Below are 20,458 nucleotides of genomic sequence, written 5' to 3'. Positions count from 1 at the left end.
TTGAACAGTAAAACAAAAATACCTTTTTGGGTTTCATATTACCCCAGGTTCCCAGGCTGCAGTCTCTGAAGTGGGGAAAGTAACCCTCTAAAGGAGAAGTGTGATTCTGCAGTGATGTAGATGGAGCTCATGCCTGTTTGTGTTTTCAACACCAAGTCCTTGGAACAAGCACTGCATGTTCACCCTGCCAAGGGAAATTTACAACTGAGGGCCTCTGGATAGGATCCAGAGTAGCATCTCCATCTGCCCCACTGTACTCAGCTCAGTCGTTGGTCATTGCAGAGGTCTTTTCTATTTACTTAGTGTTCTGGGGCTTTAAAGGGAACATGGACTCATGCTTCTGCCAGCATTTCTTGGTTTGCTACCACTGAGGCTAGCTCATCTCTGTGTTGGTCCAGGTTCTCCTGAAAACACAGCCTCGGTCAAGGACTGAATGCAGGTGGTTTATTTAGAAGGTGATCCCAGGAAGTAAAAGTGAGGGCATGGGAAACTGAGGCAATGGACAAGGAAAAACTAACACACAGGGCATGCAGAGAGGGGCTGGGGTATCTATCCATTGACTCTCAGTAGCTGGAGATTGGAGGAAAGCGATTTAACTTCTTTGGCTATCAGGGTTTTCCCTGTGTGAAGAAGCTCCCAGAGCTTCAGAGAAACCCTGAGGCAGCAAAACAGAGAACTTTAGTAGCAAGCCCGGGATAGGCATTGGCAGTGTGGATCTGACTTCAGGAAAGTGCACCATGCAGGACATCCAAAGTATCTGCTACAGATACTATTTTGGCCTTCCTGGGAGGGCCACAGTCTGGGTGCTGCTGCCCTGACCTGAGCTTGGCTTCCTTACCCCTCTTTTGCCCATTCCTTGGACAATGAGGAAATTGCTCCATGAGATGGAGCCCAGGGATGCCTCTTCTATGCTGCTCTTTTCCTCTCTGGCTTTCCTAACACTCAGCCTCAAGGGTTTCCATGTGTGAGCAGTAATTCCGCAAAACTTTCTTCCCTTCTCTTTCCTCCTTTACCTTCTAACGGCCTTTCCTCTACCTTTTTTCTTCTTTACAAAACATGGTTGTCTCTCAGGTTCAAGCCCTGAAGGCTCCAGTCTTCTTCCTCCCTACCACCTCCAGGGATATAATTCGGTCCCCAGGTTTGGGTCTCACTGCTATGTCGCTGCCTCCATCTGAATATCTCCAGGTAGGGTTTCTCTCTCAATTTCTGGCCCTATGTTTATCCTTACCCACCTCAAAATTACCTGGCTATTTTTATGCTAATTCAAGTTTGAGAAACTCCTCCGAGTGTGAAATCTCCCACAGTAAGTGGACTTTCCTTTTTGGCTTTTATTCAGCCCAGATCAATATGTCTAAAAGTGACCTTTCAGACATATTGACCCCAGCCCATGACTTTCTCATGCTTGTCAGTGTCCTCTCTATCCTAATAAAAGAAAACACTCTGACTTTCCAACTGTGTGCAGGCTACTGTCCATTCATGTCTACATGTGCTCAAATCTGGTACCACGTTTAATTCCTCAGGGTATTTGACGGTGGCAGTCCACCTGGTATTCATAGGCCATGGTGTAGAGTCAGACCGAGGTGGATCATGAGGTCCATGGCCAAGCTCACTAAAGTCTCAATATGCAGCGGGGTTGTGAGTCAGAATGCCAAGGCTAGAAGGATCAGTAACCATTGGCTTGAACAACTCATCACATTAAGATGAAGAAACTGAAGCCCAGAGAGATGCAGAGCTTTGAGAAAGGTCACAGGGCCAGTTTATACCAGAGTAGGGCCTGGACTGACCATGTTCTGTCTTCCTTCCCAGAGCCCTTTCTATGATAACATAATTTAACAAGGAGCCTGCTTCACAGACTTTTTGAGATGAAGTTTCATTCTTTTTGCCCAGGCTGGAGTGCAATGGTGCTATCTTGTCCCATCACAATCTCTGCCTCTTGGGTTCGAGTGATTCTCCTGCCTCAGCCTCCCAAGTAACTGGGATTATAGTATGCACCACCATGCCCAGCTAATTTTGTATTTTTAGTAGAAACAGGGTTTCACCATGTTGGCCACGCTGTTCTTGAACTCCTGAGCTCAGATGATCCGCCTGCCTCAGCTTCCCAAAGTGCAGAAATTACAAGCATGAGCCACTGTGCCAGGCGGTGTCAGGGACTTTTTAAGTACAAGCAGCAAGGTACCAATCTCAAAAGCTCAAACAATAAAGGGAAGTTATTTCACATAAGTGAAAAGTTTAGAGGTATCTGGCTTCAGGTGACATTTGAACCAGAAGCTTAAATATGTCAACAAGGACAGGTGGGTGGAATGCTTGGTTAACCTCACCTAGATGATGTGAGCCCCAGGATCATATGAGAAACTCAAACAGAAATAAGAGCTGTTGGAAAAGGGGACTGAAGACAGCAGATGCTTAACAGGGGTCAACAAAAAAAATCACGACAACATCCAAAAGGGGGCAAAGGTATGTGATCTGAAGTCCAAATGATCCCAGTCATAGCCTGACTATGTCCACTTGAGTACAGTTGAAATGGAGATCTTGTTTTGGGGTTGAAGCTGAAGGAATTTCAAAAGTCAGAGGGAGCTCTGTGACTTTTTGTTTGACAACTGCCGTTGAGTAATTCATATCTGTGCCCTGAACATTCCTTCTATCTGTTCTGAGGGCAGGGCTACATTCTTGGGATGGCCTGAAACCCCTACCAGAAAGCCCAGTGTGCTAGACAGTTCTGCTATTTTGAGGGTATGTGAGAAGGACAGGGAGCTGGGACAGCTGCCCAGCTAGGAGCTAGACCTTCCCTGGAGGCAGCTGTCTTCCTTTGATAGTCAGTGGTCAGTGGTCAGGACCCTGGTCCCTGTCCTCTGTTCCTCACAGTCAGTAGACTCAAAGTTCTGCTTATTCCTCTTCACAGATGCTGTCTCTTCCTCTACTCACCTGTCTCTGCCTCTGCCCACCATTGCCATACCTCAGCTGCTGTGTGAATTGCCTTGTGCCTGGGCCATGGCCAGGGTCTATAAGCTTGCCTCCCAAGCTTGCTCCCTGCCTGCCCTGGCTCATCCTGTGCTCCGTGCCAGAGAACTCACCTCTGACAACACTTTTGGCATAATATCATTCTCCCACTCCAAGCCCCTAAATCCAAGTTGAAATGTCAGCTACTCTGAGACCCCTTCACTGCAGTGATCATTCCCACTCTGAACCCCAGTGGCACAGAGTGTCCATCCTGCTCAGTTGGAAGTGATACAGGTTTTCCTGCTTTCCATTGTTAATTATATTTTTGTGCATCTTTGGTCTCTTTACTCTGATTATGTGACCCTGGAGGATAGAGACTTAAATGTCTGACTATGACTCAGTATACAGCTCTATACCCCATACATAGCAGATAAACAAAATTCCTCTAGGTTAGCCTGTTTGGCTCCAAATCTTGACCAATTAAGATTTCCTTAATGTCACATCTTTAAATCTCTAGAAATGTAGGTCTGAATTTTGACATAGGAAGAAGATAAATGGAAGATATTTTCCCACCCAATTCTTGCAATTAATTTTCCTTGTCTGCTTGAGAATACACCAGCATTGACATCTACCTCTGACTTAATTTACCAGAAGGTATTCTAAAAACCGCACCAATGTGCATCCCTAAAATTCAAATGGGCATATGGTTTGAATCACCAAATTCGTCAGGTCTCCAGCATGCTGGGCTCAGAGGAGTATTTCAAAAAACAATACACACACACTCAACATGGGTTTAGGGCCAGGAAATTTTAAATGAGAGTTTTTAAAGCATAAAAATGTCACAGGTGTGTTCTTTCTTGATACTCATTTAACTTTTCTGTAGTTATGAGATCAAAATTCACCCCATGAGAGGTCTCAGCATTCCTGTTCTTGAAAAGGGCTGGATGGGACTAGATGGATGGTTAGGACTTACCTGAGCAGATATAAGTTTTCAATGGTACAGGCAGATACTTTGGGAATCAGGAAGCTACCTGCTCCTCCTTAAAATGACTCTTGGCTGGGGCAATGGTAACATTGCCACCTCACGGGATCTGGGGTTACCTGGTAGAGGGAAGATGCAGGATAAAGAGAACCAGGTATAGCCCTGCTACTTGGAGCTTTTCCTACAACTTGGGTTGGTCAAATGCTGAATTTCAGTTTATGTTAAAAATAAATAAAACCTCATTTTGTTACCAAAATAAACTGCTCAGATGCAGTGTTGATAACGAGCCAGAGATAAGCTGCCTTCATACCAAACAAGGGAATCAGGGGGTAGGAATAAATGAACAAAGGGCAAGGCATTGTCACTGCCCCTTCCCTTCAGCAGTAGAAAGATTGACTAGAAAATTTGTACTTAAAGAAAAAGACTTTTGTTTTGCTGTTGCAACCCGAAACACCATGGAATTATTTGGTTTAGCCTTTTTTGGGGAGAGGGTATGGGCAGACACGGTAGGGGCAGATCCCATGTCTTTCTGTGTCAGGGGCAGTATTCATGTTTATCCCAAGAGACTAAGTTATTTGGCCTTGTGACACACAAAAAAATTATAATTGTTGTTATGGAATGAATTGTGTCTTCCCCAAATGTATGTGTTAAAGTCCCAACCCCCTACACCTCAGGATGTGGTTGCATTTAGAAATCGGGCCTTTAAAGAGGAAAAATGAAATGAGGTCATATGAGTGGGCCCTAATCCATGATGTCTGCTGTCCTTGTCAGAAGTTAGGACATAGAGAGACACAGAGGAAAGACCTGCGAAGACCTCACAGGAAGGTGATCATCTAGAAGCCAAAGAGAGACACCTTTAGAAGAAACCAACCTGCTGACGTCTTTATCATGGGCTTCTAGCCTCCAGAACTGTGAGATCATACATTTCTGTTGTTTAAACCACCCAATCTGTGGACTTTGCAGTCCTAGGAAACCACAGTTGTTAAACAGGAGCAGAGGGAGGCAGACTTACTATGGAGAAACACAATATCGGGGCAGCACTGAGTTTTATTGTAAATGAATAAAGGAAATAATCCATTCACTTCTTCAGCACAAACTGTATTTTAGATACTTAGAGGGTGGCATGTGGCAGCTTGGAGAGGCTCTCCCTTTTACTGTCCCCAGCAGAGAATAGGAAACATGCTATGTGGGGTTAATAACTTCTAGCTACCAGCCACTGGCACCCTGTCTCTGGGAAGCAAGGATAAATCTGGTGATCTACTGATTACCACACACTTAACAATGATCACTGGAATGAAAGAACTATTATCTTTTCGTATTTCTACCAGTCCTAACCTTGCAGGGTCAATATCCCTGAGCTTTAAGTTCTCAGCTTGTAAAACCTTGGATGAAATTGTGAATGTTCAATCTGAATAAAATATTTAATGTCTTTTTATTGCCCCTTTCAGAAACACACAAGGTCCTTGTTGGCCTCATGCATGCAGTATGGACAAGTAGCTCTTTACTTAGCTGGTCTTGCAAGCTGCTTTGCAAATGTCTCTGGCAGGTGGTGCAGTATATTGGGGAGGGCCCACAGTCTGTCCCTGGAGGCTCAGCTGAGTATCTCTGGTTAAAGCATCATCTCAAAGGCTTGAGAAGCCTAAGCTCCGGTCCCACCCACTTCTTGAGCTGATTTCTCCCTCCTGACTCATGTCTGCTGCCTCATTTGAGTTACTGTGCAAATGTTTAGCCAAGAAGCCATACCAGGCCGCATGCCTATTTACGACAGCCTCAGGAGTTTACAGCCCAGGCACTGAGGCAGTATTCCATGCCTAGCCTCTGGTCAAATAAGGACAAAGTGAACCACGCCTTCCCTTCTTGGCAGTGAAGCATGGGCAGTTGAAATGCTGTGTGCTGGGTGCAAAACCCTCCCCCATGCAGGGCCAATTCTTTCCTAGCTTCCCAATGGCCTTGAAGTTGTAGGACCATAAATTAGAAGAAAGGAGTGCAGAATATTTGTGCCATGACTCAGGATGCTGGGGGAGAAGAGGGCTGCTTATTTGTTTCCCTTTCTGGGCTTCCATGGGAAGTAGATTATGTATTCTCATTGGTCTAAGAGAAAAAGCACATTTGCCATTGTGCATATCCTGTTTTGTCAGCAGGGAGTCTCATAGAGAAAAAACCTTGAAGAGGGGCACGCAACAATGCAGTCAGAGACACACACGTGTGCACACACATATGCCCAAAATACAACCCGAAGGAATGCAGACACAGCTACCATCCTGGGAGAATGACCATGGCAGAAATCGGTCTCAGTGGGAGGATTTGGAAATAAAGGAGGCTGGAATAGGGTCTCTCATCTTACGAGACTGAAAGTGTGCTTGCAATCAACCAGAAAATTTGAATTTGTTCTCTCCAAGCCTTCGCTCTTAGCCTTGTTGGGGAACACAAAAGCTCCCCAGACTCAGTTCCGGGCCAGGAGGAGTTGCAATCCAATGTGTTGGTGGTGGGCTGGGGAGGTGTACAATTACACATAAAAGCATTCATTGGCAATTCAAGACCAGAAGAATAGCAGGGATAGTCACGCTGTGGCCAGGGTCTAGTGACTAGATGGGTCAGACCCTTCCAGAAATTCTGAAGTTTTGCAGCTCTGGTTGCTTAATAAGTGATAACTCATTAAGCACCTAATGTTTGAGCAGCTAGACCGCCTGTGTGTAAGCCCCCAGGGTGCAGGGAGTCTGGTGGAAATAGTGTCAGCCACGACTGTGCCATCCACCAGCCCCCTCCCAGAGCTCCAGCTCTCTGTTGAATGGGCCTCATGCTACAAGCTCTGTGTCCCTGAAGGGGTGGTTAAAAGGAGAAAGCTAACAAAATAAGGGGCAGGATGGTGCTTGGCACGCTGTAAGTGCTTTACAAGGCATTGGAAGGTGAGAAGGTAAACCATCTTCTATGTCCTCACAGAAGACCCAATACAGTAGCACTCAGCAAATATTTGCATGATCGTGATGGTGAGGGCTTTAAATAAATCCCTCTGGGGTGGGGAGGGAGGATGCTTCTTCATAAGATAAATATTTATAGCTACAGTGAAAGAGCAGAAGGAAAAGGAAATAGGCCAAGGGGCTCCCTAGGCTTCCCAGAAATATCTCCTTATCTCTTGGTTGTTTCTTTTTGGAGGCGTTTCTTTATGTTCTATACTCTCCACCCACTGCCCTTGTACCTGCTCCACCCACTGCCTTGTCTTTGGGAAAGTTCTTTCCCCCACTCTCCTTTCACAGCTGTCCCAGGGGTCTGAGAGTCCCCACCCAGCTTGGTAAGGTGAAAAAGGCTTCTCCTGGAGGAGCTCCTCCTCTACAACTTTTAATCAGCTTCCATCCGGGGCTGTCGGTTTCGGAACACACATGCTTTCTCACTGACATGTGCGCTTTCACAGCTTGGATAACAAGGCTCTGTCTTCTGCCCTCCCCACCCTCTGCACTGCCTGCTCTCCTCTACCCCTGCCACATGCACAGGGTCTTTCTAGAGAATGGCTTTTAGGACCACTAGGGAAGTCCCATGTGTCCTTAGGGGCAGTTGAGAGGACACATAACTTGCACATAGCTTAGCCCCTTGCAGGCAGCGTGGCTGCTATGTGACTTGCTTACATGTATATCGGGGATACATTTGTAAAGAATCCTTTTTAGGGGAAGAGGGTAGAAAAAGGAGGAAACAAAGGACAAATGCAGGAAGGTGGTCAGCTCAGGACCCCACTTCTTCATTGTTCATTTCCAAATGAGATGGCATAGCTCTGTTAGTCCATAGGGGTTGTGTCTGGCATGAGTCAGCAACCAGTACAATCTACTGCCAGTTGATTAAATTAGCATTTGTTATAAGCCAGAATGGGAGGGGCGATGTTATGTGCAGGGATAGATGGAGAATGAAGAAAATCTTCTTCATGCCTCTTGAATTATTTATGGTCTGGAACTTTACATGCTATAGCCTAACCGGACTTGATAGAGAGAAGCTGGGAAGAACTCTCCCTTCCCTTAAAGTCACAGAGCACATGCTGTGGGTCCCTGGGAGGACAGGAGCGTGCTAACAATGATGGACTATAAGTGGAAAAAGTGGAAGTGTCTTCATTTTATTGTGACCTTGAAAACAGGACTGCTGCATAGAAATCCTGCTGCCATTAGGCACAGGAAGACTTAGATTTCTTATCAATCTTTTGAGGTGTGGATGTGAATATGTGAGTACATTTCACTTTGATTGTGCCAAGTGGTAACACGGGATGACTGTCAGATCAGTGGACAAAGGACAGGTCTCTTTGATCTTCGCCTCTGGCTTTCAGCCAGATGGGAGAGAAACAAAGACTCCAAAGCTGCTGCTCTCCTTCCCCCACCCTCTTCCTCCTCCCTCCTTTTCTCTCCTCCTGCCTTCACCGCCTTGGATGGAGTCTACTAACTGCTCTTACATTTTGGGAAATCCTGTCTAATTGTTTAGGGTGTAAAAATGCAGTGATTTTATCTCAGAAAGGGGCCTTTCCTTTTGGGAGATGTGTGAATCCAGAAGAGAGCAATCTCCATGCTGGGGTGTCTGCCACAGGCAGCCGGGCAGTGTGTGGATGTGAGTGTGCAAGACACCCAGTGCGCTCCGGCTGGGTACCAGGGCGGCCTGGTGGGCATCTTTTGTTCTTGGCTCTTCTGACTGCAGGGAGCAGCAGGACAGCCCACATGCCCGCCCAAAGGAGCTGCCACTGTTCATCATGAAGATCTGAGGCTTTTGTCTGTGAGCCCCAGTGAAGAGGCAAACTGTTGGTGTCCTGCTATCGACTCACAGTCTGACTCCAAAATAGCTTCAGGATAGGGCTGCTGCTTTTCAGCTGAAGCACTGCCTGTGGACCACCCTGTTATCCAAGGTTCTCACTGAATGGAAACCATCCAGAGGCATGTGGCTCTATCCCGAGAGATACAAGAAGAAAGGAGTAAGGGAAGAGTGGCCGAATGGGGAAGAGACAAAAGCAGCCTGGCAGATGACAGGTACTAGAGTCAGACAAAGAACTGGGACGTGTGCTTTGGCAAAAACGCAGGCAGCGCAGTCATTTCTTTGCTTCATCACTGCTAGCTCAATTTACCCATTTTATATACATATAAAATAAACTGTGTCCAGGACTGACCCTGTAGCAAGAACTTGAAATGAGTCATTTCTTCCAATCATTAGTATAAGTCCTACATTTTTACTAGTGCATAAATGAAACAAAGCAGGTGCTGTCTGTTGCAGTCCTGGGAGACACAAAATGAGTAAAGGATAAAGACTCACAGATTTATGATGGAAAACAGAAAGGATCACAATGTTGAATTTGAGCATGGGGTTTCCCCAACACCAAGAGGGGATCTGTGTACCCCAGGCCACAGGGAAGTGTTTGATTCCTACAACTCAGACACCATGCTGTGCCCACTTCTCTCTTAGCTACGCAAAGAAGTAATTTGAGGTCATTTTCATAATTTAGGCAAGACTTCCCTTTCCACTTGAATTACTGAGATATTTCGGGAAAATGCAGATTTCAAAAAAAAATTAAATCGCAAAATTTGAGTTTGGGAACTCATTAACAAGCAGCAAGACTTCCTGTATTGCATCAATTATAAACAATCTGAAGGAAAGAGAGGTTGCTTTTTTTTCTTTTAAAGAAATTATCTGGAAAATTACCCAGGTCTTTGCTTCCTCTTTTTAGATGAGATCTGGACAGGCTGAGTTAAAGACAGTAACCTCATTAGGATGGGCTTAGATGATCAAACCAGGAGAAGAAACCAAGAAGCTCAAACTGCCCTCTGGCTTTCCTTCGACTAGCCTTGCCTCTGACAAGTCAGTTCATCTAACTACACCATCTTTCCTTCTACCCCCACTGAAATGGAGCCAACTCGCTTTGCCACTTTTGTACTTCATAGGAATGCTCTAAAAATTAATATTCACTGTGAAACTAGGAAAGCCACAGAGAAATGATCCTATCTCAATATGAAGCATTATCAGTTTTGTTTTGCCTGCCACTCTCAGTTGGCATTGATATATTGTTTAGAATCTCTCTAAAAATCTCCATTCTTTTTCTGACCCCAGTGACCACTAATTATGGAAAACAATGTACTGGACTACATTCAAGAAAGAAATATTTTGCCTGTTCATCAACTCAACGGATAGGGTTTAAAGTGACTATGATAATTTTAAGTGGCTCAATGAATGTACTGTATAAGCTTTGTACTATATTGAAAGAGCTTTAGCTGCTGCAAATCTTACCCTTCCTCCCTCCAGGTTTTCTTTGGTGTTGAAATTGGTATGGAGACCTGGATGGAGATTTGAGTCTTAGGGATTTGGGAAGGTGAGTCATGCTGAGGAGCTATGTGACTTTGCTCACTAAATATTTCTAGAATGTCTCCTCACCCTTCCATCCCTAGTCATCCATCTCAGTCAGGCTCTTTTTGTCTCTTGCCTGGGTGTTTGAAGCAGTTTTGGGACTGGACCTCTGGACTCCAATCTTATCTGTTAAGAATTCTCCCCACTGCTGCTGAGTCTACCCAGAAAGCAGGCTTTGTCCCATCAGTGCCGCCATTGCCCGGAAAATATAGTCCAAGGTCTCCAGATGGAGGGATTTACATGTCCTGTTAACATCTCAACTCCCTGTGTCTCTAGCATTAGCTCTCTCCAGTCTCTGCCTTACACATTTTTATTCAACACCAGCAAACTGCATATGCTTCCCCCACATAGACTGGGCTACTTTTTGCCTTTGCTTCTTTGCTTGTGCTGTTTCCTTCGCCAACAATCTCAAAGCAAGCAGAGGAAGCTAACAATGGAGCACCAATAGCTCCTCATTCATCCTGGGGGACATGTGACACATACATTGCCTCCTTTCTCCCCTCCTGTGTATTTCTCCAGTGGTACGCTCCTCTCCTGAATTCTCACCCCTGTGATATCCTGTGCAAATCTATCATTAAGCTGATATGTAAGGTTCTATGGATCTTTATACATGCTTGGCCACCCACTAAACAGTGACCTCTCTGGAGAGAGAGAACCTGTCATTTTCTCCTCTGGATCTTGAGCAATACCTGGCTCAGGAAGGGGTCCAATATATTGTGAAATGCACACTTCTTAAACAGCTTCCGTGTGTGAGGCAACTATGTGCTTGGTGTTTGGAGAATGTTTCTAATACGAGGTTGTTCAAAGAGAAAAACTAATAATTATGTCAATGTATACTTGAGTGAATTCTTTATTTTTCTTTGAATGAATGATCCAGATTTATGCAAATAATTAGTTGAGGGGAACCCTATGTCAACAGCAGGCCATCTGGCAGTGCGATGTCATGGCAGGTTGCTTCTCTTTGCTGCCACCATCCTGGAGCCTGGGGCTTTCTTGCAGCTATGGCCTTGAGTGTAGAGATGCACCCACACCCCCCCCTTCTCTGGAGTTCTCTGCCTTGTATTCTGTTGCCATGGCAACAACCCACTTTCATTCTGGACTTGCTGCATGGGAGAGGGGAACCCTTTACTACAATGGCATAAACGATGAGGATTATTTAAAAAATAAGTTGACAAGGTTAATCATTGCCACAATACTAGAACCACAGATTCTGATTTTGTGAGACTCTAGTTCTTTAGGTGTTTCTGGCAGCACTGAAAATAGATTAGCTAGAAGAATAGAAGATTTGATATGCCCTTTGTTTAAATGTCTAACTGTCTGTGTGCCTGTGGTGATTCTATTTTTAAGGGCAAAAATAATTTTATTCTCTTGAAGTATATGCAAAACCTGTTTTCAGTCAATCCACTGTATCAAAGAAGGGAATAAAATTTCTGGGAGGAAGGCTGAATGATCTTGCAAGGTGTGGAAGGCTGGGATAAACAACGATACTAACACCTGTCTAGGACTATGACAAATCTGCTCAAATCTGTTAAGAGATTATGTGGAAACATAGTAATGTATCATTTAGTTACTTTTTTTGAAGAGAGTCAATTAAAAAAAGAGAGAGATAAATAGCTTGCAGACTTGCTTTTTAAACCTTTATATATTCAGGTGAGCAAGTGCAGATATATATTGCAGGAGCCTAGTTTATTGTTAGGTGACTGCAGAAGTCTAATAGAGAGATTCCACGTGCTCTAAGCAGGATGTTTCAATCTGGCTCTGTGAGCCTTGTCTCTTTGTAGCTTTATCTCTCCCTTTATTCCAGACAGATCAGGATTCTCTTTCGAGGTAAAATGAGCTTCCGCCTGGACCTAGGCTGAGTTCCTTTTGTCTCTTTATCCAGGCAGCTTCTCTCTTCTAGTTTCCAGCTTTTACCCTCAACATAGATTGAGGATTCTGGTTTATTTGAGAGGCAGATATCTGCTGAGCGTCGCCATGCAATGGCGTGGTCCCCTGTCCCTAGCCTCCTCCTGATGCCTGGGTTCCCCTTTGATCAGATACACCTTGCAACACAGGTCCATTTTTCTTCTCTTGGAGGAGCCAGACGAGATTCTCATTTATTCACTCATTATCAGCTATCACCATCTCACAGAGGCACACAGCATGCATGAGTATTGTTACACCAGGGACGTCATGTGTGGGGGCACAGGCCACAGAGGGGTAGGAATTTGATTGGCAGGCTTATAAGTGACAGAATTAATCGGTAGATAGTTTTTCTGACAAAAACGAAGATGATCCTGTGCTTACCAGGCATTACTCTCAGTGGCTGTCCTGGGCCTGACCCCCCCATTTTTAGTTCCTCTGACTCAGCATGTAGCCATGCCCAATTGGACTGGAGTGGGGGGCACCTCATGGGCTGATCCAGTAGGATTTTATCCGTTGGGATTCTGTCCTAAGAAATCTCAATGAGCTAATGAGCGATGGGAGGTTAGAACAGTCACAATGGGCCGTATCCAAGCTGAGAAGCTACAAGTAAGTGGAAGCTACACAGGGCATAAAGAGAGAAAAAGTGAGTCAGTGGCCAAACAGAATGGAGCCGACATACACAAAAGCGGAAAGAGAAATGCTGAGAGGGACAGAGGGAGGTGGAGGAAAGGGAGAGATGCAGAAGGAGCAGAAGAGGAAGAGGAAGAAGGGGAGAAAGACGGAGGGCAACAGGGAGAATCCCTAATCTACTTTGGCTCCATTCAGCTTCCCCTGGGGTAGCTGACTCGTACTTTAAGGAGTGTTCCTTGTCACCAGCCATTGATTCAAATCCTGGCTCATCAATTACTAGCTGTGTAACCTTGGGCAAGGCACTTAACCTCTCTGTACCTTAGTTTTCTCATCTGTAAAATGGAGATCAGTACAGTATCTGCCTCTTAGAGATATTGTGAGGGACAAACAAGTTAACACATATAAAGGCCTTACAAAAACATCTGGCTCAGCTGGGTGTGCCATGGCTCACACCTGCATTCCCAGCAGTCTGGGAGGCTGAGGCAGGAGGGTCGCTTGAGCCAGGGGTTCAAGACCAGCCTGGACAACATGGTGATATTCCATCTCTACAAAGGAATTTTTAAAAATTAGCTGAGCATAGTGGTAGGTAGTTATGGTCCTACGTACTGGGGAAGCTGAGTCAGGACTGCTCGACCTCAGGAGGTCGAGGCAGCAGTGAGTCACGATGATGTCACTGCACTCCAGCCTGGGCAGTAGAGTGAGACCCCGACACACACACACACACACACACACACACACACACACACACCAACAAAAAACTCCTGGCACACTATGTAAGCATGGTCTATTTTCACTACTGAAGTTCTTGGTTTCAGTAGAATCTCTCTCTTACTACCTCATATAAATCCTGATAATAACCCCCACTCCCCACCACCAGTCTAAACTGAGTACATTTGTGGGTATCTGTTCCTTATGGTCAAAACCAGCTTAACTAGAATACTTCAAGCATACTTCCCAAATTTTTGAAAGTTAAAAAAAAGTCATAATTTCTTTTGAATTTTATAAATATGGGATAAAAAGAGAAACCAAGCGTGTGCCTTGTGGGAACAGAAATGAGTAGAGTAAAAGAGGAGACTTTCCAAGTGTGTACATTGTCAAAACAAGTTATCACTAATTTGGGCAAACAGGGTGCGGTAGCTTCTCATTGCCTTCCCCAGGACTGCCTCCTGAGGCTGAATGCTGCATGGGCAATGTTTTCTGTTATGGAAGATTCCTCTCACTGCCTCTGAATTGAAGGCAGGTACTCAGGTTTTGCTTTCCTCAGATGTGTTCTGTTTCATTTATTCCCTGAGGCTTGAGGTCTTCTCTCCATTTCTTGGCAAATGTGGGATTTCTGCAACATCCACCACTCCCCAGCAGTGCTCACCCCATGTAATTTTGTTGCAAGTGTTTACAAGTGTTGGCAAGAAAGTTGCATGTTGAAATACCAAGAACATAGCCCATGGAGATAGCTATGGTGGCTAACATTGTCCCAGAAAGCAATTTTGTCTTTTGGGAGACCTGCACCTGCCCTCCTGACACAGTGACTGTATGAGCTGGGTAGGGCTGACTAGTAGAAGTTCTACAGACTGGGCAGCTTAAACGATAGGAATGTGTCATCTCACAGTTCTGGAGGCTAGAAGTCTGAGATCAAGGTATCAGCAGGATTGGTTCCGAGGGCTGTAAGGATGAGACAGTTCTGTGCCTCCCTCCTGGCTTCTAGTCATTTGCAGGCAGTCTTTGCCTTCCTCGGCCATTGCTCCATTACTCAAATCACTGCCTTCGTTTTCACACCATGTTCTCCCTGTGTATGTGTCTCTGCCCAAATTTCCTCTTTTCTTAAGGACATCAGTCATATGAGATTAGGACACACCCTGATGGCCTTATCTTAATTTGGTCACATCTGTAACGACTTTATCTCCAAAAAGGGTGCAATCTAAGGTATTGGGATTTAGAACTTCAATGTATTTTATCTGAGGGGAGAGGAGGACACAGTTTAACCCAATAACACTGACCTATTTGAGAAGTGAATGCCAAAATGACTTTTGGGGTTGCCAGTTTGGTGATGGGGCTTAAAGCTGTTTGCTGATAATGGAATATTTGCAAAGTAAGTCCAGTGGCTATAAAAATTGTGACTGATACCCTCATTGCTCACCATTCCCTTGGCTTTTGTATTTTCACACTTTCTTGTTTTATTCTGTACTGGTCTCTGTTAGAATTCTCTGCTGGACTTCTAATGGGTGCCTTCCCCAGTGTTCTCTATCCTAGTGTATAATGGCAGCTCCATCATTCTATGGCTCAAGTCAAGTTCTATGAATCCTTCTTTATCCCTTGCTTTTCCTCAACTCCCTCCTATGTTCAGTCTAGTTTCAAATCCTGCTGGCTCTTACTCTAAGATATACAGTCATATATTAGTGCCAGAGACATGTTCTGAGAAATGCATTGTTAGGCAGTTTAGTTGTGCGAACATCATAGAATATACTAACACAAACCTAGATGGTGTAGCCTACTACACACCAATGCTACATGGCATACAGCCTATTGCTCCTAGGCTACATACAACCTGTATGGCATGTCACTATACTTAATGAATACCGTAAGCAATTGTAACACAAGGGTAAGTATTTGAGTAGCTAAACACAGAAGAGGTACAGTAAAAGATGGTATAAAAGTTAAAAAGTGGTATACCTTTATAGGACACTTTCCATGAATGAAGCTTGCAGGACTGGAAGTTGCCTTGGGTGAGTCAGTGAGTGAGTGGTAAGTGAAGGTGAGGGCCTAGAACATTACTGTAGACTACTGCAGACTTTATAAATACTGTACCCCTAGGTACTCTTAGGCTACACTCAATGTATTTTAAAAATTTATTTCTCCAAAAATAAATTAACCTTAGCTTGCTTACAGTGAATTTTAACATTTATTAACTTTTTAACTTTTAACTTTATTATAATAGAGTTAACTTTTAACTCTATTATTCCTTTGTAATAACACTTAAAACACAAACAATTATACAGCTGTAAAAAAATATTTTCTTTCTTTATATCCTTATTCTATGACCTTTTTCATTCTTTTGTATTTTTATTTTTAAACATTTTTTTTGTAAAAATTAAGACACAAGCACACATTACAATAGGCCTACACAGGGTCAGGATCACCAATATCACTGGCTTCTACCTCCATACTATATCCTACCGAAAGGTCTTCAGGGGCAATAACACGCATGGGGTTGTCTTCTCCTATGATAGTAATGCCTTCTTTACAATACCTCCTGAACGATCTGCCTGAGCCCGTTTTACAGTTAACCATTTTTATTAAATAAGTAGAGAGAGTACTCTCTAAAATAATGATAAAAGTATAGTGTGGCAAATACATAAGCCAGTAACATAGTCGTTCGTTATCATTGTCAAGTGTTATGTACTGTACATGATCCTATGTGCTACACTTTTACAGGACTGGCAGAAAAATAGGTTTGTGTACACCAGCATCATCACATACACGTGTGTACGCATCGCCCTGTGATGTTCCAGCAGCTACGAGGTAACTAGGTGATAGGAATTTTTCATCTCCACTATAATCTCACGGTATCTCCGTCATAAATGTAGTTCAGCATTGACTGAATGTCATTATGTCCCATCACTGTACCTGGCACCTCCTCACCTCTCACCATCTCTGTGGCTGCCATGGCAGTTCAGGCCACCCTGGACAACTGCTATAACTTCCTAAGTGGTCTCCTTTACCACTCTTATTATCCAATAGTATCCCTCCTGGTGCTGTTCAGAATAATGTAAATCAGCTCGTTTCCCCTTCTTACTTTGCTTTAAATTCTCCAAAGGCTCTTCATTGCCCCAAGAATCAAACACAAGCTCTTCACTCTAGCCAACCTGACCTCCAGTAACCAGGCCTCTGCCTATGTCCCTCTGCCCCTCATATAAAGCTCTCCAAGCCCATCTTCTACCTACTTGAGGGCTCACACTAGCTGGGCTCTCCTTCTAGAAAGCTATTCTTTTGGATGTTCCATTGGCTCCATTCACTCTTCCTGCCATTTAGGTCTCGGCTCAAATTTTGCCTGCCCAGGGCCATCCTCTGACTATGCAACATAAAGCAGACTCTCCCGTTCTCCCTGTATTTTCTGTCATATCTTCCTGATTACTTTTCATTCTGTCACTCATCACTGGCCACAGTCACTGTCTTCTCCTCCCACTAGACCAAACCCTGCATAATACTGGGTACTTTGTCCTGCTTGTGCAGTTTGTATCCTCAAGGCCTAAAGCAGTGTCTTGCACAAGTGAAGCATCAATGAATGCATGGTTGTTGAATGAATGAATGAATGAAGAATGGGCAAAAAAGTGAAAAGAACTTACAGATAGAATGCATACTGTAAGTCAGACATGGTTCAAGGCTTTGTTGCAGGATTTCTTTTGATCCTCAAGAAAATTCCTTAGGGTAGGTAGTATCCCCGTTTTTAAACAAGGAAATTGAGACTCTGAGAGATTAATAAGGAGACTGATCCAATAGCTCAAAAGTTGTTGAACTGATGTTGTACCTGATCTCCGTATACTTTCTCCTATGACACAAGCTGGGGGTGACAAGCACGTAAGATAATACATTCAATGCTTTAGAAATAACAGTGTAAGCAAGTTACTGAGCCGTATTGAGAACAATGTTGCTTAGTTCTGGATCAACTAGGGAAGATACCCTTTTAGACTTAATCTTCCTGTAACAGGAAACATTAATTAAAGATTGAAGATTTCCACAGTAGATGGCATGCTCAGAGCAGGTGATCTGAAATCAAAGAAATTTTGAATTTTAATGAAAGAAGAAAAGTTATCAAAAGGAGAAAAACATTGGAATATTTTTATTACACTGTTATGGGATTCAGCACCAAGAGGTACATTGCAAGTCGGAGTTGGAGTACATGAATGATTTTCCGAGATGCTGTGTACCTCGCATGATGCCACCTGGGCATGGTAGTATGGAGGAACTCAAAATTATTTGCTGAATGAGTGAATGGAGAGAATTAAAATCTAAGTCCATGTAGACACCCCTTCTCTCCTCCCGTGTGGTCTTTGCTATTGACAGAGGTAGGGACCGGTGACTTCATACGGCTAGATGGCTGGAAACCAGGCAGGAGATTTCCCACCAGATGCATGGGCAAGCCCCAGTGCTCAGAGTGTGTGGAAATGCTCCCACCCCTTCCTGGTTCTCACTCACTCATCTACACGCACATTCATTTCCCTTATGCCTGTGAGGGAGTGAAGATTCGACATGTTACTTTGAAAAGATTGCCAACTCTTTCCTATTATCCTCTAATGGCCCAGTATCAGTCTTTTGTTGGTTGTAGTTACGTTTGGGGAGAGCATGATTTAATCCATGATATATTGCATTCTTGGTGATAATGAACTATAAAGAATGGGGTCCTATTGTAATTTATTTCAATAAATTTCAAATTACTATCTAAAAGTACTAGGAATAATCTCATGAATAAAAGAAATAAAAAAGGAATTTACAGGATCTTTACATTCCCTAAGGAAATAATTCAAGTACCAAAAGAAGAAACTAAATTTAGGTAATAGAAAATCAAGGTATTTAAAGGAGAGCTGTTGTTTTACAAGATCTGAAATAACTACTTGGGATGCAATAAAAAGTGGTAAGCGTGCCTGCTTACAGAGACCCGGTGTCATGAACCAACACAATGGAGAAAATTATCCAGGTCAAAACAAGCAAGGTGATTCCATTTACAAGGGACATAAAAGGCAATGGAAAAGATCCTTTATGTACCCAGCAGAAACACAGGGAAAGCTCTACCTCTTAATTAGAAGTAAAGATGGCAGGACAGATAACACCCAAAGACACATTTCAATGGGAAGCTGTGTTCGCTTTGAGATGGTAGACCAGGCTCCCCAGGCCACACACTGAAATGGAGATTTGCTTACAGGTGACTGGGGGCAGGGAGTTCTCTGGGGAACAGTATCTGCTAGGGAGTGAGGGCAGCAGGACTAGGCGGAGGGGAAATTAAACTTTGACACAGCTGCAGCAGAGGCCTCAGCATCCCACCAGGAGCTGCAGAGCTGGTGGTAGCTTTTCCAAGAGATCCTGAATTCAGGCAAGAGGGGTGCAGCCTTTGTATCACTCTATGGACTAATCACTTGGAATGTGTGCTGCCCCCAGGATGCGGGCACATCCTAGAGCAAGGTGGCTCTTTTCAGCAATGCCTGGGAAGGGACTCAGCTGTGAGCTGCCAGCAGCTAACATTTCTGCCAGATGGGGGGGCTGCATGGCTCAGTCCTGAAGAGGGGTGGGGGTTAGGCCATGCATTTCTGTGTTTATTCTGCTGGAACCAGCACCAGGAGCCTGAAAGGAAAGAAGATGGTAGCATGTGGCTTAACATAATCTATTTTTAAATGTGATGCTCAGTTGATCTTCAGCTCTTCCCTGAGCCACTACAATAGCCGTCCCATAGCTCTCTCCACTTCCACACCTGGCTCCCTTCAGACTGATGGTGAAACCATCTGAAAACATAAATCTAGTCCTGCCATTCCCCTGCCTGGTACCCTGCAAGGATTTCCCATCTCACATGGGATAAAACCCCAGCTCTTTGACATGCTTTTAAAGCAGGGTGACCAGATAATTTATTGTGCAAACCAGGATACTTTTGAGAGTGAAAGGAGGCCCTATTCATAATTGCACAAGGACAAAGGTCTAAACCAGGACTATTCTTGGCAAATTGGGATGTATGTTCACCCTACATACAAGATATCTGATAATATGGCCACCTTTCACCCGTGTTTCAGCCTCTTCCCAAGGTTCACTCCCCTTTGCCTTCCATTAGATCCTGGAACAAATTAAGCTCTTTATCACCCCAGGGCCTTTGCTTTCATCACTTCCTTCCACCTCTCCCTCTCCCTCTTTTATTCTTCAGGTCTCCGCTTAAGATGTTTCTATTCGGAGCTGTCTCCCCATCTGTTCTCCATTGTGGTGCCAGTTTATTCTATCCATAGTCCTAACTACAATCTGAAATTACAATCAGTAGATTTTAAGCCCCCAAAGGACAAGAATCTACGCTCTAATTGGTGTATCCCCAGGGACTGGCCCAGCATCTTTCCATATGTTTGGTATCAAGACTTACAAAATGAATGAATGCGGAGCTTAGGAAACCGTTCTGAAACAAAAATGTGTGTGTGTGTGTGTGTAATTGAAATGATGAAGACCACCACCAAAAGACAAACACATCACCTATATCAGAAATCATACAGGTGGCTGCTCACCCTCAAAAAGGTGGACATAGAGAAATGCAAAACATTAAGCAGTCAATTTGCAAACACCTAGAGGATCACAGGCTGCTGGATGACAACCAGCAGTTTAGTGATGAGGAGATACTGTCAGAACAATCTAATTTCCTTTTAAGACAGAGAGACCTTTGTCAAAAACGTTTATTAAGTGTCTGTCTGCACACAGTCAGGAGGAATCCATTGGAGGTGGAGGTCCTTATGTTCAGCTGTGAAGCATCAGATTTAATATGTGTCTTGACTTCAACCAAAACCTGATTTTGCTTCTGTGATAATTTCTTTTCACAGGCCAGGCCAAGCAAATATGAAATCCTTACAGCAGAAGGTAGTAGCAAAATTGTTACCAAGTTAAGCTCAGAATAATTACCAAAGCCTTTAATTG

Source organism: Cebus imitator, unplaced genomic scaffold (genome assembly GCF_001604975.1).
Source record: "Cebus imitator isolate Cc_AM_T3 unplaced genomic scaffold, Cebus_imitator-1.0 Scaffold191, whole genome shotgun sequence".
NCBI lineage: Eukaryota > Metazoa > Chordata > Mammalia > Primates > Cebidae > Cebus > Cebus imitator.
This window is presented reverse-complemented; position numbering follows the sequence as displayed.